General features: G+C 44.6%; 1 protein-coding gene across 4 annotated transcripts in view; it reads right to left on the reverse strand.

Moving 5' to 3' along the window:
- The window catches only part of ctnnal1 (catenin (cadherin-associated protein), alpha-like 1), a 393,020-nt gene that overhangs the window by 62,675 nt on the left and 313,490 nt on the right, over nt 1-16,855 (reverse strand). The window lies entirely within an intron of this gene.

The raw sequence follows: 16,855 nt of genomic DNA on the forward strand, positions 1-16,855 counted from the left end.
GGCCTTGATTGATTCTGCCTTCACCATACTCTTAGGCAGTGCATTCCAGATCCTAATCACTTGCTGCATTAGGAAGGTTTTTCTCACGTTGCCGTTGCTTCATTAATCACCTTAAAACCATGCCCTTTGGTACTCAATCCTTCCACTAACAGAAAAAGTTTCCTCTTAGCTACTCTCCAGACCCTTTATCATTTTGACCACCTCAATCAAACCTCCTCTTAATCTTTTCTTCTCCAAGGAGGACAAGCCCAGCTTCTCCAATCATTCCACACAGCTGAAGTTCCTCGTCCCTGGAACCATGCTCCTAAATCAATTCTGTACCTTCTCTAAAGCTCACATCTTTCCAAAAGTGTGGTTCCCAGAACATGACAAAATATTCCAGTTGAGGCCGAACAAGCATTTTACACATATTTATCATAATTTCCTTGCTTTTGTACTCTATGTCCCTATTTATAGAGCCCAGAATCCTGTATGCTTTATTAACTATTTTCTTAATCTGTCCTGCCACCTTCGACAATTTGTAAACATAAACTCACAAGTCCGTCTGCTCCTACACTCTCTTTAGAACTGTACCCTTTATTTTACACTGCCTCTCCTTGCCCTTCCCACCAAAATTAATCACCTCACACTAAATTTCACTTGCCATTTGTCTGCGCATTCCACCAACCAATCCATGTCCACTTGAAGTTTACCACTATCTTCATCACAGTTCACAATGCTTCAAAGTTTTGTATCATCTGCAAATTTTGAAATTGTACCTTGTACACTGTAGTAATTATAGTTTTGGGCAATGCAGGACTGTAGCTTTAAGAATAATCTTGTTGTAAGATCACATGATCTGTGTAAACCAATGTGTTAACAGCACAGGGAATCTCTACAGGGGATTCTTCTTTAGTTATGGAGTTTGATGCACACATGTAGTTGCTACTGCTGTCTTGTAAATAAAGTTAGATGTTTCCAAAAGAAAAGTTGTCTGACAATCAGCTCTATAAAAAACTGGCGACGAGGATAAATTAGATTCGGTGCTATACCTCGCCCAGCGATTGTGAATATCTAAGGTTGTTAAAAATAAAGGAAGATATACTCATCGGAAATGCCACACTTAAGGCAGAATTGATCCCTTTGAGCCAGCAACAGATGATTGGTCTCAATATATAGAATGTCTTGCGTTCTTCCAAGCAAACAAAATCACAGGGGAGGAAAAGAGGAGAGCTATTCTCCTGGGGGTTTGTGGGAGCAAGACCTACAGTTTGATTTGAAGCTTGATGGCCCCCAATGCCCCAGATTCAAAGACTTTCAATGAATTAGTAGACCTTGTTAAGGGACATTTTCAACTCAAGCCCTTAATCACAGTGCAGGGGTTCAGGTTCATTCCACGGAATAGAGCCCTGGGGCGGACAATTGTTACCTACATGATAATATTAAAACAACTAACAGAATATTGTGATCTCGGTGAAACCCTGAATGACACGCCAGAGGTCATTTAGTGTGTGGCATGCCAGAGGATGCTATTCAGTGAAGGTTGCTGGCTGAAGTAAATCTTGATTTTAAGAAAGCATTAGAAATAGCGCTGTAAGGGGTTCACAAGCAATTCAAGGGGTGCAAACTGGCACTGTGCTCCAAATCGAGTGGGAACAGCCAGCCGAAAGTGGCGTAAAAAGCCGGGAATCTGCCGCGAAGCGGGAAAACAGCCCCCGCTAATCAAAAAATGAGAGGAAACAGCTTAGCAACTAAATTGAAAATTAACTTTCAGCAAATGGAAACAATCAGTCTTCTAGTGATTGCCAATATAAAAACATAGAATGTTATTTTTGTCACAGAAGTGGGCACAATGAGACAGTGCAAAACAAGATTTAAACAGGTTTCCAAACAACAAACAAAGTCCTTTGAAGTCTATAGAAGAGCCTGAAACAACAAATTTAGACATTTATTCATTATTCAACATGAATGTGGGTAAGACAGAGCCAATATTTGTTACAGTGCAAGTGAATGGTAAACCATTAAAAATGGAAGTAGACGCGGGAGCTTCTACCACTGTAATAGGAGAACATACGTTCAGATATTTAAATAAAGGTGATCAACAATTACATTTGGAACAAATATCTGCCAAGTTAAAAACAAGCATTGGCGAAGAAATCCAAGTGAAAGGTACCACCAGAGCAACTGTTCATTATAGACACCAATCCGCACAGCTGCCAGTGATGGTGGTAGGAGGTGAAGGGCCAAGTCTTCAAGGGTGTGATTGGTTAAAGGAGCTTACATTAAGCTGGTCCAAAATCTTCCAGTTGAGAGCAGGTGGACTACCAGAGCTGCTAAAAAAAAATGACACCATCTTTGGGGATGAACTGGGGAAAATCCAAGACCTACAGGCCAAGATTTACATGCATCCAAAAGTAACCCCTTGCTTTTTGAAAGCAAGACCAGTGAAATACACCCAGAGAGAGAAGGTTGACGCTGAACCGACCCAGCTAGAGAGGCTGGGTGTCATAAAAACGGTTCAGTTCTCAGGGTGGGCAGTGCCCATCGTTCCTGTCCTTAAATCCGACCAGACTGTCTGGATCTGTGGGGACTATAAACTAACAGCCAACAGAGCAGCCAAACTAGACAGGTGCCCTATTCCCAAAACTGAAGACCTATATGCCAAACTAGCAGGAGGGACAACGTACATCAAGCTTCACATGAGTCACGCATATCAGCATTTGGAGTGGATGACACCTCCCGGCGTCTCATCACCATAAATACCTACAAAGGGTTATAGCAATATACACGCCTGCCCTTCAGTGTTTCATCAGCCCAAGCCATTTTTCAGAGGACGATGGAGAGCTTACTGCAGGGACTACCTCAGGTTGTGATCTACCTGGACGATGTACTGGAAGTGCTGAAACGATTTTTACAAAGATTGCACCTGAAGAAGGAAAAATGTGCTTTTCAAGCAAATGACATCATCTATTTGGGCCACCGGGTAGATGCTCAGTGGTTACACCCGGTTGAAGAGAAGGTTAAAGCAATAAGAGAGGCACCTGCACCCAAAAAACCTCTGAACTTAAATCATTTTTAGGGATGGTCAATTATTATGGGCAATTTTTACCAAAATTATCCACAGTTCTGGCCCCTCTGCATTCACTGCTAAGAAAAAAACAGTGTTGGCTTTGGGAGGCACCCCAAAAAGAAGCCTTCATGAAAATAAAGCAGCTCTAACACTCTTTCGATTTGTTAGTGCATTGTGATCAGATGAAGGAATTGGTGCTAACCTGCAATGTGCTACTATCTTATAAAATGGATGACAGCACAGAGAGGCCAGTAGGTTACTTATTCAGGACACTTACCACAGCCGAAAAAGGATATTCTCAGATTGAAAAGGAAGGTCTGTCAATTATTTTTGGTGTAAAAAGTTCCACCAATACACACACGGGCGACATTTCACAGTAGTATCAGACCACAAAGCACTTTTGGGTCTGTTTAGCGAGGAAAAGACTCTACCTCTCAAAGCAACAATACAAAGATGGGCCCTAAATTTGGCAGTATATGAATACATCTTTGTACGTAGACCAGGAATTCATACAACAAATGCCAATACCCTGAGTCACCTGCCTTTACAAGAGAATGACGAACATGCCCCAGTTCCACAGGAACTTGTATTAGTGAGGAATTTTCTAGATTCCTCACCAGTCTGTGCCAGACAGATAAGAAATAGGACAAATCATGATCCAGTCCTGTCTTGAGTGAGAGACCACATGTTACATGGTTGGTTCCAGGATCCAGTCTCTGATGAACTGAAGCTGTTCTTCAAGGAACTAAATTAAAGAACAGGTCCTCAAGGTTTATAATCTCCGGATTACTACCCGAGCCACGTGCAAATTGGCATTGGGACATGAGAATAAAGGAAGTAAACACGTGGCTAAAGGAGTGCTGTGAGAAAGAGGGGTTCCATTTCGTGGGGCACTGGCATCAGTATTGGAACAGGAGGGATCTGTACCGTCGGGACGGTCTCCACCTGAACCAATCTGGGACCAATGTTCTAGTGAAAAGGGTAAATAGGATGGTCAACAGGACTTTAAACTAGAAACATGGGGGGAGGGAAGAGTAAAACTCCAAGAAGTATGACTAATGGGAAACAAAGCAGCAGGTTAGCATGAGGGGGGGTGGATTCAACTTCATGGAAAATTATGAAAAAACTGAAAAGAAAGGAGAACCCAGGAGAGGCTATTAAAGTCTCCAGAACACAAAATAGGACAGAGTATTTGGAAAGGGCTAGGAATTTAACTTCAAGCACATCAGATAAAGGGATGACAATGAGAAAGGGGATGGGAAATACAGGACTGAAGGTGTTGTATCTGAATGCACGCAGTAAACGAAATAAGGTAAATGAGCTTGTGGCGCAGATTGAAATTGGCAGATATGATGTGGTGGGCATCACGGAGACATGGTTGCAAGGGGATCAGGACTGGGAGCCAAATATCCAAGGATATACATCCTATCAAAAAAATATGCAGGTTGGCAGAGGGGATGGGGTTTCTTTGTTGGTAAGAAATGAAATTAAATCAACAGCAAGAAATGACGTAGGGTCAGATGATGTAGAACCTGTGTGGGTAGAGTTGAGGTATCGCAAAGGTAAAAAAAACCATAATGGGAGTTATGTACAGGCCTCCGAACAGTAGTCAGGATGTGGGGCACAAGATACACTAGGAGATAGAAAAGGCGTGTAAGAAAGGCAAGGTTACAGTGATCATGGGGGATTTCAATATGCAGGTAGACTGGGAAAATCAGGTTGGTAGTGGATCCCAAGAAAAGGAATTTGTGGAATGTCTACGAGATGGCTTTTTGGCGCAGCTTGTGGTGGAGCCCACTAGGGAACAGACAATTCTAGATTTAGTGATGTGTAATGAGACAGATTTGATAAGGGAGATTAAGGTGAAGGAACCCTTACGAGGAAGTGACTGTATTATGATAGAATTTACCCTGCAATTTGAGAGGAAAAAGGTGGAATCAGAGGTAACGGCATTACAGTTGAATAAAGGCAACTACAGAGGCATGAGGGAGGAGCTGGCCAGAATTGACTGGGAGATGAGCCTGGCAGGAAAGACAGTGGAACAGCAATGGCAGGAGTTTCTGGGAGTAATTTGGGAGACACAGCAAAAATTCATCCCTAGGAAGAAGAAGCATACTAAAGGGAGGACGAGGCAACCATGGCTGACAAGGGAAGTCAGGGACAGCATAAAAGCTAAAGAGACAGCATACAATGCGGCGAAGAGCAGTGGGAAACCAGGGGATTGGGAAGCCTACAAAGACCAACAGAGGACAAGTAAAAAAGAAATAAGGAGGGAGATGATTAAATATGAGGGTAAACTAGCCAGTAATATGAAAGAAGATTGCAAGAGTTTTTTTTAGATATACAAAGAGGGGAGAAAGTGGACATTGGGCCTCTGGAAAATGACGCTGGAGAAGTAGTAGTGGGGAACAAAGAAATGGCGGAGGAACGGAATAAGTACTTTGCGTCAGTCTTCATGGTGGAAGACACGAGTAACATCCCCAAAGTTCAAGAGAGTCGGGGGGCAGAGGTGAGTATGGTGGCCATTACCAAGGAGAAGGTGCTAGGAAAATTGAAAGGTCTGAAGGTGGGTAAATCACCTGGACCAGATGGATTATACCCCCAGAGTTCTGATGGAGATAGCTGAAGAGATAGTGGGGACGTTAGTGGTGATCTTTCGGGAATCACTCAAGTCAGGGAGGGTCCCAGAGGACTGGAAAATCGCTAATATAACCCCATGTTTAAGAAGGGAGTGAGGCAAAAGACAGGAAATTACAGACCAATTAGCCTGACCTTGGTTGATGGTAAGATTTTAGAGTCCATTATTAAGGATAAGATTTCAGAATACTTGAAAGTGCATGGTAAAATAGGGCAAAGTCAGCATGGTTGCTTCAAGGGGAGGTCATGCCTGACAAATCTGTTAGAATTCTTTGAGGAGGTAACGAGTAGGTTAGACAAAGGAGAGCCAATGGATGTTATCTAATTGGACTTCCAGAAGGCCTTTGAGAAGGTGCTGCACAGGAGGCTGCTCAGTAAGATAAGAGGCCACGGTGTTAGAGGCAAGGTACTAGCATGGATAGAAGATTGGCTGTCTGGCAGGAGGCAGAGAGTGGGGATAAGGGAGTCCTTCTCAGGATGGCGGCCGGTGACTAGTGGAGTTCCGCAGGGGTCAGTGTTGGGACCACAACTTTTCACTTTATACATTAATCATCTAGATGAAGGAACTGAGGGCATCCTCGCTAAGTTTGCAGATGATACAAAGATAGGTGGAGGGACAGGTAGTATTGAGATGGCGGGGAGTCTGCAGAAGGATTTGGACAGATTAGGAGAATGGGCAAAGAAGTGGCAGATGGAATACAACGTGGGGAAGTGTGAGGTCATGCACTTTGGTAGGAAGAATAGAGGCATAGACTATTTTCTAAACGGGGAGAGAATTCAGAAATCTGGAGTGCAAAGGGACTTGGGAGTCCTAGTCCAGGATTCTCTAAAGGTTAACTTGCAGGTTGAGTCGGTAGTTAGGAAGGCAAATGCAATGTTGGCATTTATTTCGAGAGGACTTGAATATAAAAGCAGGGATGTGCTGCTGAGGCTTTATAAGGCTCTGATCTGACCACATTTAGAATATTGTGAGCAATTTTGGGCCCCGTATCTCATGAAGGATATTCTGGCCCTGGAAAGGGTCAGGAGGAGGTTCATGAGAACAATCCCAGGAATGAGAGGCTTAACATATGAGGAACGTTTGAGGACTTTGGGTCTATACTCGATGGAGTTTAGAAGGATGAGGGGGGACCTGATTGAAACTTACAGAATACTGAAAGGCCTGGATAGAGTGGATGCGGGGAAGATGTTTCCGTTAGTAGGAGAGACTAGGGCCCGAGGGCACAGCCTCAGAGTAAAGGGAAGACCTTTTAGAACAGAGATGAGGAGAAACTACTTTAGCCAGAGAGTGGCGAATCACTAGAATTCATTGCCACAGAAGGCTGTGGAGGCCAGGTCCTTGATTGCATTTAAGACCGAGATAGATAGGTTCTTGACTGGTAAAGGGATCAAAGGTTACGGGGAGAATGGAGTTGAGAAACTTATCAGCCATGATTGAATGGTGGAGCAGACTCAATGGGCCGAATGGCCTAACTTCTGCTCCTATGTCTTATGGTCTTATGGTCTAACTGAAGGTACGAGATAAGCAATCAAGATAATATACTATTGTCGGGTGTGTGGATTGTAGTTCCTCCACAGGGGAGGGAACCACTTTTAGCAGAGCCACACAGTGCCCATCCAGGGATCTCCCGAATGAAGACGATAGTGCAGAGTTATCTTTGGTGGCCGGGGATGGACAGTGATACTAAAAACGTGGTAAAACACTGTATGCAATGTCAACAGCTACAAAAGTTGCTGGTGGAAGTCCCATTACACCCATGGGAATGGCCTGGTAGACCCTGGGTGCGATTGCACATTGACTACGTCAGTCTTTTCTTTGAACAATGTTTCTACTGATTATAGATGCTCATTCCAAGTGGTTAGACATTTATGAGGTAAAGTAACGTTAGGCAATACTATAGAAAAACTACACCAGAGCTTTGCCATTCATGTATTGCCAGAAGTCGTCGTCTTGGATAATGGCATTGCATTCATAAGTGCTGAGGTCCAATGATTTATCAGCCTCAGTGGTTTCAATCATGTGAAGACTGCATTGTACTATCGTCATCAATTGGACTGGCGGAAAGAGCAGTACAAACTTTTAACGTGGGAATGAAAAAATTAACAGGTGACCCTCAGGAGGCCAAACTTGCTCATTTTCTACTTCATTGCAGAACAAACCCCCCACACTACAACAGGAGCAACACCTGCAGAATTAGCCATGAGGTGCCATCTTCGGATACGACTAAGCCTGATACTTCCCAATTTGGAGGGGAATGTGGAGAAAAGTCAAAGGAACCAAAAAAGTGACTCATGGTTTGCATAGTCGTGATTGACAATTTACTGTTGGAGTAAATGTAAAGAATTTCGGTGGAGGACCGAAGTGGTTACCTGGTAAAGTAAGTTCAGTCACTGGACCATTGTCATACCACCTGGAAGTGGAGGGCCAGATCACCGTAAGCATGTGGATCATTTAAGATAAAAGAGAGATACCCCAACAGGTTCCACCTGTAACCATGACAGAACCAATGGTTCCTGTTGAAGATGCTCAACCAAAGATTGACATGCCCAATGGCTCTGTCATAGTGGAAGACACTGAACTGCAAGTGCCTAATGAGGTACCTGATGTTAAGACGGTTGAGGGAATGTGTTTCCTACAAAAGAATCTGAAGCTGTGCAGCTGCGACCTTCCAACAGATCAGGAAACTATCTGAAAGACTGAACTTGTAATTTCATGACATGTGTAAATATTGTAATGTCATGAGATATATATCTTTGTAAGTACAAAATGAAAAGTTAAAGGGGGAGGAATGTAGTAATTATAGTTTTGGGAAAGGTAGGACTGTAGCTTGAAGAATAATCCTGTATTGTAAGATCACATGATCTGTCTAAACTAGTGTGTTAGCAGCGCGGGGAACCTCTACAGGAGACTTCTTTAGTTATGGAGTTTGATGCACATGTGTAGTTGTTGCTGTCTTGTAAATAAAGTTAAATGTTTCCAGTAAGACAAGTTGTCCCTGAAGATAATCTCTATAACATACACCCAAGCCTATGTCATTAATAACATCAAGAAAAGCAGGGATCCTAACACGGGCTCCTGTGAAAGCCATTCTAATGTCCAGTCCGAAAAACAACCATTCACCAATACTCGTTTCTTGTTATTCAGCTAATTTTGTATGCATGCTGCTGGAGTGCATGAAACTCTCCATGCTCCAAAGCTTTGCTGACAAGCCTGTTATGTGGCACTTTCTCAAATGCCGTTTGGAAGTCCATGTGCACCACGTCAACTGCATTCCCCTCATCAATGCTTTCTGTTAAAAAAGGTGGTGGCATAGTGGTATTGTCACTGGACTAGTATTCTAGAGACCCAGGGTAATGCTCTGGCCTACATGTGACTCCCGACCCACAGCAATGTGGTTGACTCAATGCTGGCCTAGCCAGTCACGCCCACAAATAAATATATTAAAAACAACCTTTTCTGTTACCCCATCAAAACACTCCAGCAACTTAGTTAAACAGGATTTGCCCTTAACAAATCTGTGCTGGCTCTCCTTCTTTTATCCACATTTGCTCAAGTGACTATTCATTTTGTCCAGAATTATTACATGGAATTGTCCCAGATTTGCACAAAGTGCAGTAGCGGGTGGGAAAAAAGACATTTCACTGCCCAGCTACAATGGCAGGCTTTCATGCTGCATTGTCCTAATCCAGGCTTGTCCTGTCTCACTAACAATGCATTCCCAGGAACCACACCAGATCACTAGCGGGTGGCCTCTGATTTGCCCGCCCGACCGTCACCTCAGGCCTTCAGTAATCCAGGCACCATATTTCAAGGGCACCCCTGCACAGAGCTAGCACTGTCTAAGGGATTGGAAGCTGCTGGGAAGTTATGGCTGCTAAAGGGATGAAACATCCCCCAAACTCAGCAACGCCTCCCTTGGGAGCCAACTGGACTCAGTGGAAGCCAGCCATGAAGTCTTCTAATCCCGCTTTGCACTAAGACCAGCCAGCAAGGTTACCAATCCAGCATGGGAGGCATGCTGGTCAGTGCCAAAGCTCTGCAAAAGAAGACAGCCACCCAGTGCCAAGAGAGGATGAATGATCTCATCTGTTCCGCCAGAGCAAGTTACTCTTCTCATCACTCAACTCTCACACTCTCAAACCCATCACACATCCACAGGCATCCCACTGCCAGTTCAAGGGACATCACCATTCACCCTTACACATACTGCTTCATCTGCCCTGCAGATTGTGTCCTCATCCATCCATGGCATCACTCACAACCCACACATCCTCCTCATCTGGCCTGGCAGGCACCCTGCTTACACTTTCTCCATCTGTCTTCATGCAGAACAAGCTGGCACACAATAAAAGGGAGAGTTCATAGACTGGTGGAGGAATGCCCGACATCAAGGTCCTCGTAGACTTTGAGAATAGAGTCATCCAGCTGGCCCACAACTATCTAAACCGTTCCTGTGCTGCTGGTGAGGTTGGCAGTGCTTAACCTTGTGAGGAACCAGCAGTGCAACATCCATCAAACAACCATGCTGTAAGTCAGTCCCCCTGTTCCGCAGTCCCTGCAGTGCACTAATTATCTCTCCTTGCTTTCGTAGGCACATCTGGGAAGCAGTTGAGGGAGTCCATGAGCCAGGTCCTCGCCTCAAAGACACCTCAGAAGAAGAATCTGATGACACCCTCATTGAAGACTCGTCACAGCGCTCACCCAGACGTGTTAGCATACGTGTCATAAGAACCTCTCTTGGCTAAGTCTGAAAGCTCCTTCACACATGCAGGAGTCTGCTAGCCATCACTTGGATGGCCAGTGTGTAGGGCATTTGTTGGCTGTCTGAAACCACACCCACCTCCTCCCCACTCCACTAGACCAATTGGCGGCAACTTCAGGCACTGTGCTCTCAGCTCAGGCACAGGCATTCACCAAATCTGCACTGCAAGTCTGAACTGTTAGCTGGAATCATGAGAGGTATTGGTCCAAACCTTAATAAGGACATTGCAAGGGGCTGAGAGTGCCTTCACCAGTGACTGTGCCATGGCCGCCTTTTGCAAGGGGATTCTACAAGCTGCCCAGTCAGCCAATTGTTCTGCTTCCCCCGAAAACATACATTCATTTTCAGTTTGCACCAGAGGGGTGAAAAGTTCTGGAGCATTTGGGGGCACTTTCATGCTTCTGAGTTGCTTGAGTGGGCAGAAAAGCATCAGAGGTCCCACTCCAAGCATGTCAATGGAGCTGCAGCTGAATATTCTCAGATGCGGAAGAATGTTCACTTTTGACAAGTTTTTCCAAGTGCATGGCCGCTTCCCTCACTCCCCCTGGCTTGAGTATTTCTTTCAGCCTGTGCTGCCTTGCCACCCCCCATCCTGGCCTGACCCGTACTGGAGCCCTTGCGGTGCTGGGAAATGCAGCCTGCCATTGACAGATGGGGTGGACGATTGCAAACTGGCTTCACGATGGCCTGAAACCAATTTTTGGCTTTCTTGTCATATTGTATATCCCCGGCCCACCAAGACGCCTGAAGCCAATGGGGCTGGAAATATCCAGCCATTGTTTATAAAAGCTTTTCCAACACCGAAGTTAAGTTGACTGGTTTGTAGCTGCTGGGCTTATCCTTATACCCTTTTTAGAAGAAGGGTGTAACATTTTCAATACTCCAGTCCTCTGGCACCACCTCTGCATCTTAGGTGGTTTGGAAGATTATGGTTAGTGCCTCTGCAATTTTCATCCTTACTACCCTCAGTATCCTTCGATGCATCTCATCCAGTGGTGGTGACCTATCAACTTGAAGAACAGCTAGTCTATCTAATACTTCCTCTTTATCAAATTTTAGCCTATCTTGTGTCTCAACTACCTCCTCTTTCACTGTGACATTGGCAGTCATCTTCTTGGTAAAGAGAGATGCAAAATATTCATTTAGCATCTCAACCATGCCCCTTGCCTCTAGGCCTAAATCCCCTTTTAAGGTTCCTAATCAGTCCCACTACTCTTTTTATCACCTTTTTTTCCATTCATCACCGGATGTGGCCTTTGCGGCTGGACCAGCCTTTATTGCCCATCCCTAGTCATCCTTGAGAAAGTGGTGGTGAGCTGCCATCTTGAACCGCTGCGGTCCATGTGGTGTAGGTACACCCACAATGCTGTTAGGAAGAATGTTCCAGGATTTAGGCCCAGCGACAGTGAAGGAACGGTGATATAACTCCAAGCCAGGATGGTGAGTGATTTGGAGGGGAACTTCCAGGTGGTGGGGTTCCCATCCATCTGCTGCCCTTGTCCTTCTAGGCGGAAGTGGTCGTGGGTTTGGAAGGTGCTGTCTAAGGAGCCTTGATGAGTTTCTGCAGTGCATCTTGTAGACGGTACACGCTGCTACTGTGCGTCAGTGGTGGAGGGAGTGAATGCTTGTGGATGTGGTGCCAATCAAATGGACTGCTTTGTCCTGGACAGTGACAAGCTTCTTGAGTGTTGTGGGAGCTGCACTCATCCAAGCAAGTGTGGGAATTCCATCATACTCCTGACTTATGCCTTGTCGATGGTGGACAGGCTTTGGGGAGGCAAGAGGTGAGTTACTCAACACATGATTCCTAGCCTCTGGCCTGCTGTTGGAACTACAGTATTTTTTTGGCTAGTCCAGTTCAGTTTCTGGTCAGTGGTAACCCCCAGGATGTTGATAGTGGGGAATTCAGTGATGGTAATGCCATTGAACATCAAGGGGTGATGGTTAGATTCTTTCTCTTGTTGAAGATGGTCATTGCCTGGCACTTGTGTGGCATGAGTGTTAGTTGCCACTTGTCAGCCCAAGCCTGGATGTTGTCCAGGTCTTGCTGCATTTGGACATGGACTGCTTCAGTATCCGAAGGTTCGCGAATAGTGCTGAACTTTGTTCAATCTTCAGCGAACAGCCCCACTTCTGACCTTATGATAGAAGAAGGTCATTGATGAAGCAGCTCAAGATGGTTGGGCCGAGGACACTACCCTGAGGAACTCCTGCAGTGATATCCTGGAGCTGAGATGACTGACCTTCAACACCCACAACCATCTTCCTTTGTGCTAGGTATGACTCCAACCAGTGTAGAGTTTTCACCCTGATTCCCATTGACTCCAGTTTTGCCAGGGCTCCTTGATGCCACACTCGGTCAAGTGCTGCCTTGATGTCAAGGGCAGTCACTCTCACCTCACCTGTGGATGCCAATAGAAAACCTTTGGAGACACCTTTATGTTCACTGTTAGTCTCTTCTCATACTCTCTTCTTTTCAGATAGTTTGTAGTATATTGGCACAATGGGTAGCAATTGATGATGTCTTGCCATTAGTTTCTCATCTCTGTATAAATTGTATTTGTTTGTAGCCTTCACTTCAGAGCTGGTGAATGTACAAAGTAGGTATTTATTGACAGCTGACAAAAAGTCAGAAATTGCACTTCTTTGCATAGATTTAGTTACAGCTGAATTATCATTCACAGAATACTTGAATGCAAATAATGTGCTTTCCGACTTCACGTATTTTTTTCTTAAGCTTCTTAAACTGTTTTTTGTTCTTCTCACATTCAACGTTAGTAAACCAAAATGGTCATGCACTTCACAAACTGGGAACTAAAAAGAAAAGTGAATGTATAGCTGATTGTTCTTTGCAATTTATTTTTATAAATACTAAAAAAGTTAATGGTAATTTGTCAAAGAAAATGGGGAATAAAAACAATTCCTATACCACAGAAAATCTGAAGGTTGAAAGAAGTATTGGTACACTCCCAACAGCTGTTAATACTGGACAAGTCAGATCCCAGAGTGAAATCTGGCTTAATAGGTCCTAATGTTTTTTTTAAGAAACTGTGGAGGCAAGATACTGAACAAATTCACAGGAGTCTGCTGACTTTTAATACAAACAATAGAATGTTTATTAAAACAAGAAAAGCAAACTATATTACACAAGGCAAAAAGATTGGAAAGATCTCAATACAAACACATGAAGACAATTCAAATTCACAATATTCCTTTACCCCAGCAATATTTTTATGGACACATAAACCAGTGAAGAGTTACCAAAGAGTGACACAAAGGCTTCCTATTTGGGACTGGCACAGTTGCGAACATTGTTCTTCTGGTGAATTCCGAAGCATTCACGTGATGCTTCTCATCCAACTCATATCTCTCCCTAAGACGCCCAAAACTGCACTCTAAACTCACTGTTTCTTCAACTGCAGAGCAAACAAATGAGTTACCTAACCTCAGACTTCCAGTAGCACCTCCACTAAACTGAGTCTCCACTTTACTAAGTCTTATAACTGATTATTCAGTTAATTACAGTTCCACTAGCCTTTTAGTTTTTCTTCTCACAGAGCATAAAATCCTTGCCTTCTCTCTCTGACCCACACTTAACCCTCCCTCTCACTTCCTGTCTTTTCTGTGTCTGGGTCATTGGATCACTGTCGCTAGGCAACAGTAAAGCTTTTCTACTTTGTGTCTTTTTTTTTCCAGGATCACTGAACTTTCAACCACTTTTAAGCCATCTCTTTCACTTCAGGGGTTGTAAGGTCTCATTAAAAATGGACATATACATAAACAAACCTAAAAGACCTGAAACCTTTTAGTCACAACTCTATTCAGGCACCAAGGTTCATAAACAAAGCTGAAACCATTTTTTACCTTTAACACACAAAAAATTCAATTAAAATTTATACATTGTTTATAACGGTATGTTCAAACAATGTGTGAAGTTCTCAACAAGTCAGAAATGATCCTGGGACAGTGGAAGTCATTTTGTTTCCACGGTCCTTGCTGGTGCAAGTGCTACTTAGGGCACTACTTTGGTCTCCACCAAATCATTCACATTGGGATTTGGACACTCACCCATTTTGGAAGTGGCAGGTGGGGCAGGGGAGAGAAAATGCTGCTCCAAGTGGTTTTGAAAATGGGAATATTTTTTCAAAAAAAAACCTTCCAATACCTGTGGGGCAGAGGCCGCCTGTCAATGGGACCCACACGGACCCATGGAGTGGCCGATACACATCAGCATTGCAGCTCCCGCTGATTCACTGGGTAGATAAAGGAATAGAAAGCTGAATAACTAATTTTTCTGAAGACACCAAGGGCAGGATCGTCCCTGAATGGCACTAAGTTTCATAGCGGGGGTGAAAAACAATGTTTTATTTGCTGGCCGCAATGACGGGTTTTCGCACTGTATCATCCACTTCCCGCCTCATTAACTATGCAGCCACAGGAAGCACGCCTCCTCACTGGCTGGCAGCCTCTGAAGCGCCTGACACGTCATTACCTCACTATCTCCTCACTCCGGGTGCCATATCTAAACTGTAGCCACGCACACAGTTCTCAATGTTTGCAGTCCAGGACTGCTCTAGTGAAGACGTGGCCCTGAAAACCAAGAATAGTTGAAAGCCAAGACGAGTTCAGTGACCCGTCACTGGAATGCCTTTCGGAGGCCCGCCATAATGTCCTCCACCCCCGCTCTGCCTCAGGAGGTTCAGCAATCTCACCACCCCACTTGGGAGGCAGTGGCAGTGGACAGTGCACAGAAGAGGTTGGCCATCCAGTGCAGAAAGAGGATGAATGATCTCATCTGTGATGCCAGGGTAAGGCAACCAGCTCATCACTCTAAACTCACACACTCAAGCCCATCACACATTCACTGGCATCTCACTCACTGCCAACTCAAGGCATATCACCATACTCTCTCTCTCTCTCTCTCTCACACACCCTCACATCTTCATCTAGCCTTGTCACCTCTGGAGACTTCATCCTCAGCCCTCATCCTCTTGAGGCTACTTGCACAGATCAACATGCACCCCACACACACCCTGGGATAACCTCCTTCCCCAGTACAGCCCTTGTCCTGCAGCCTCTCCCTTGCCTGAGGCCATTTTCCCCCTTCCCCAAGAAAGCCTTAGCCCTGCAGCTGTTGAAAAGTCAACCTGCCCCATGACTGGTCTGGCAGGTAGGGACCGGCCTGTGAGCCCCCCTAAAAGTGATGTGGTGCCACCCACAAGTGCTGCCCAAAGCAAGTTAGGCAAACGTACCTCTAAGTCCCAGAAAAGTGCAGCTCGCCAGGTGCACGTAGCTATGTACAGTTGTGTACAGCTAGGCTTATAATGAGGCAAAGTATTGAAATTAGGTTCCCAATGCGCAGCCTGCCAGTGATGGCGGAACGGACGACTGCAAACTGGTTTCACGACAGTGAAAAACCGACCTTTGGCCTCCCCACCATATTGGCCACTCACACCGCCAATGGGAGAGGACAATTCCGCCCCAAGTTAGGTGACATGGTAAATAATGTAAATGTGAACAGAAAGTTGCAAAAAGAGATTGATAGATTACATGTGGGGAAAACTGAGCAAGTGGAGTTCCCTTTGGGAACTATGAGGTCATCCACTTTGGACCCAAGAAAGGTCAAGTATTTTCTAAATTATCAGGTGCTCGGAATTGCAGAGGAGTAGAGAGATTTAGGGATCTAGAAATCGGTAAATCACGTGGGTCTCTAAATCACAAGAACAAAAGAAACTTAAAAATGCTAATGGATTTTAGTCTTTATTTCACGGGGGCTGGAGAAGAAGTGGAAGTTGTATGACAGTTTGAAGCTCTGAAAATCTGGAATACTAGATTCAGTCCTGGGAACTGCACTTCTGGGAAGATATACTGGCTTTGGAGGGGTCCAATATGGATTCCCCAGAATGGCACCAAGGTTGAAAGGGTTAAATTATCAGCGCAGTTTGCATAGGCTAGATGTGTTCTCTTGAATTCCGAGTATTAAGGGTAATTTAATAGAGGTGTTTAAGATTACAGATTTGATAGTATGGATAGAGATAAGACCAGAACAAGTGGGCATAACCTTAAAATTAGAACTGAGCCATTCAGGGGTGATGTGAGGAAGCATGTTGTCACATGAAAATGATGAACACTCTCCCACAGAGCTGTGGGGTTAAGTTAATTGAAAATTTCAAATTGTGATCACAAATCTTTAAGGAATATTGAACCAAGGTAGGTATGGAGTTAGGGGAGCTATCAGTCTTCCACCAAAGTTACCCTTTGAATCTCTGTGGAGTTTCAGGAAAACATTCAGCTACATAGGTTGACATAGACCAGGATTTCTCAGTTGGCAGGCGGGCTCGGTGGGAGCAGGCAGGAACCTGACCACCGCCCGTGATCGGGTGCGCACTGCGGTTTTACCCGGGTA

This window comes from Carcharodon carcharias, chromosome 3 (genome assembly GCF_017639515.1).
Source record: "Carcharodon carcharias isolate sCarCar2 chromosome 3, sCarCar2.pri, whole genome shotgun sequence".
Classification (NCBI taxonomy): Eukaryota; Metazoa; Chordata; class Chondrichthyes; order Lamniformes; family Lamnidae; genus Carcharodon; species Carcharodon carcharias.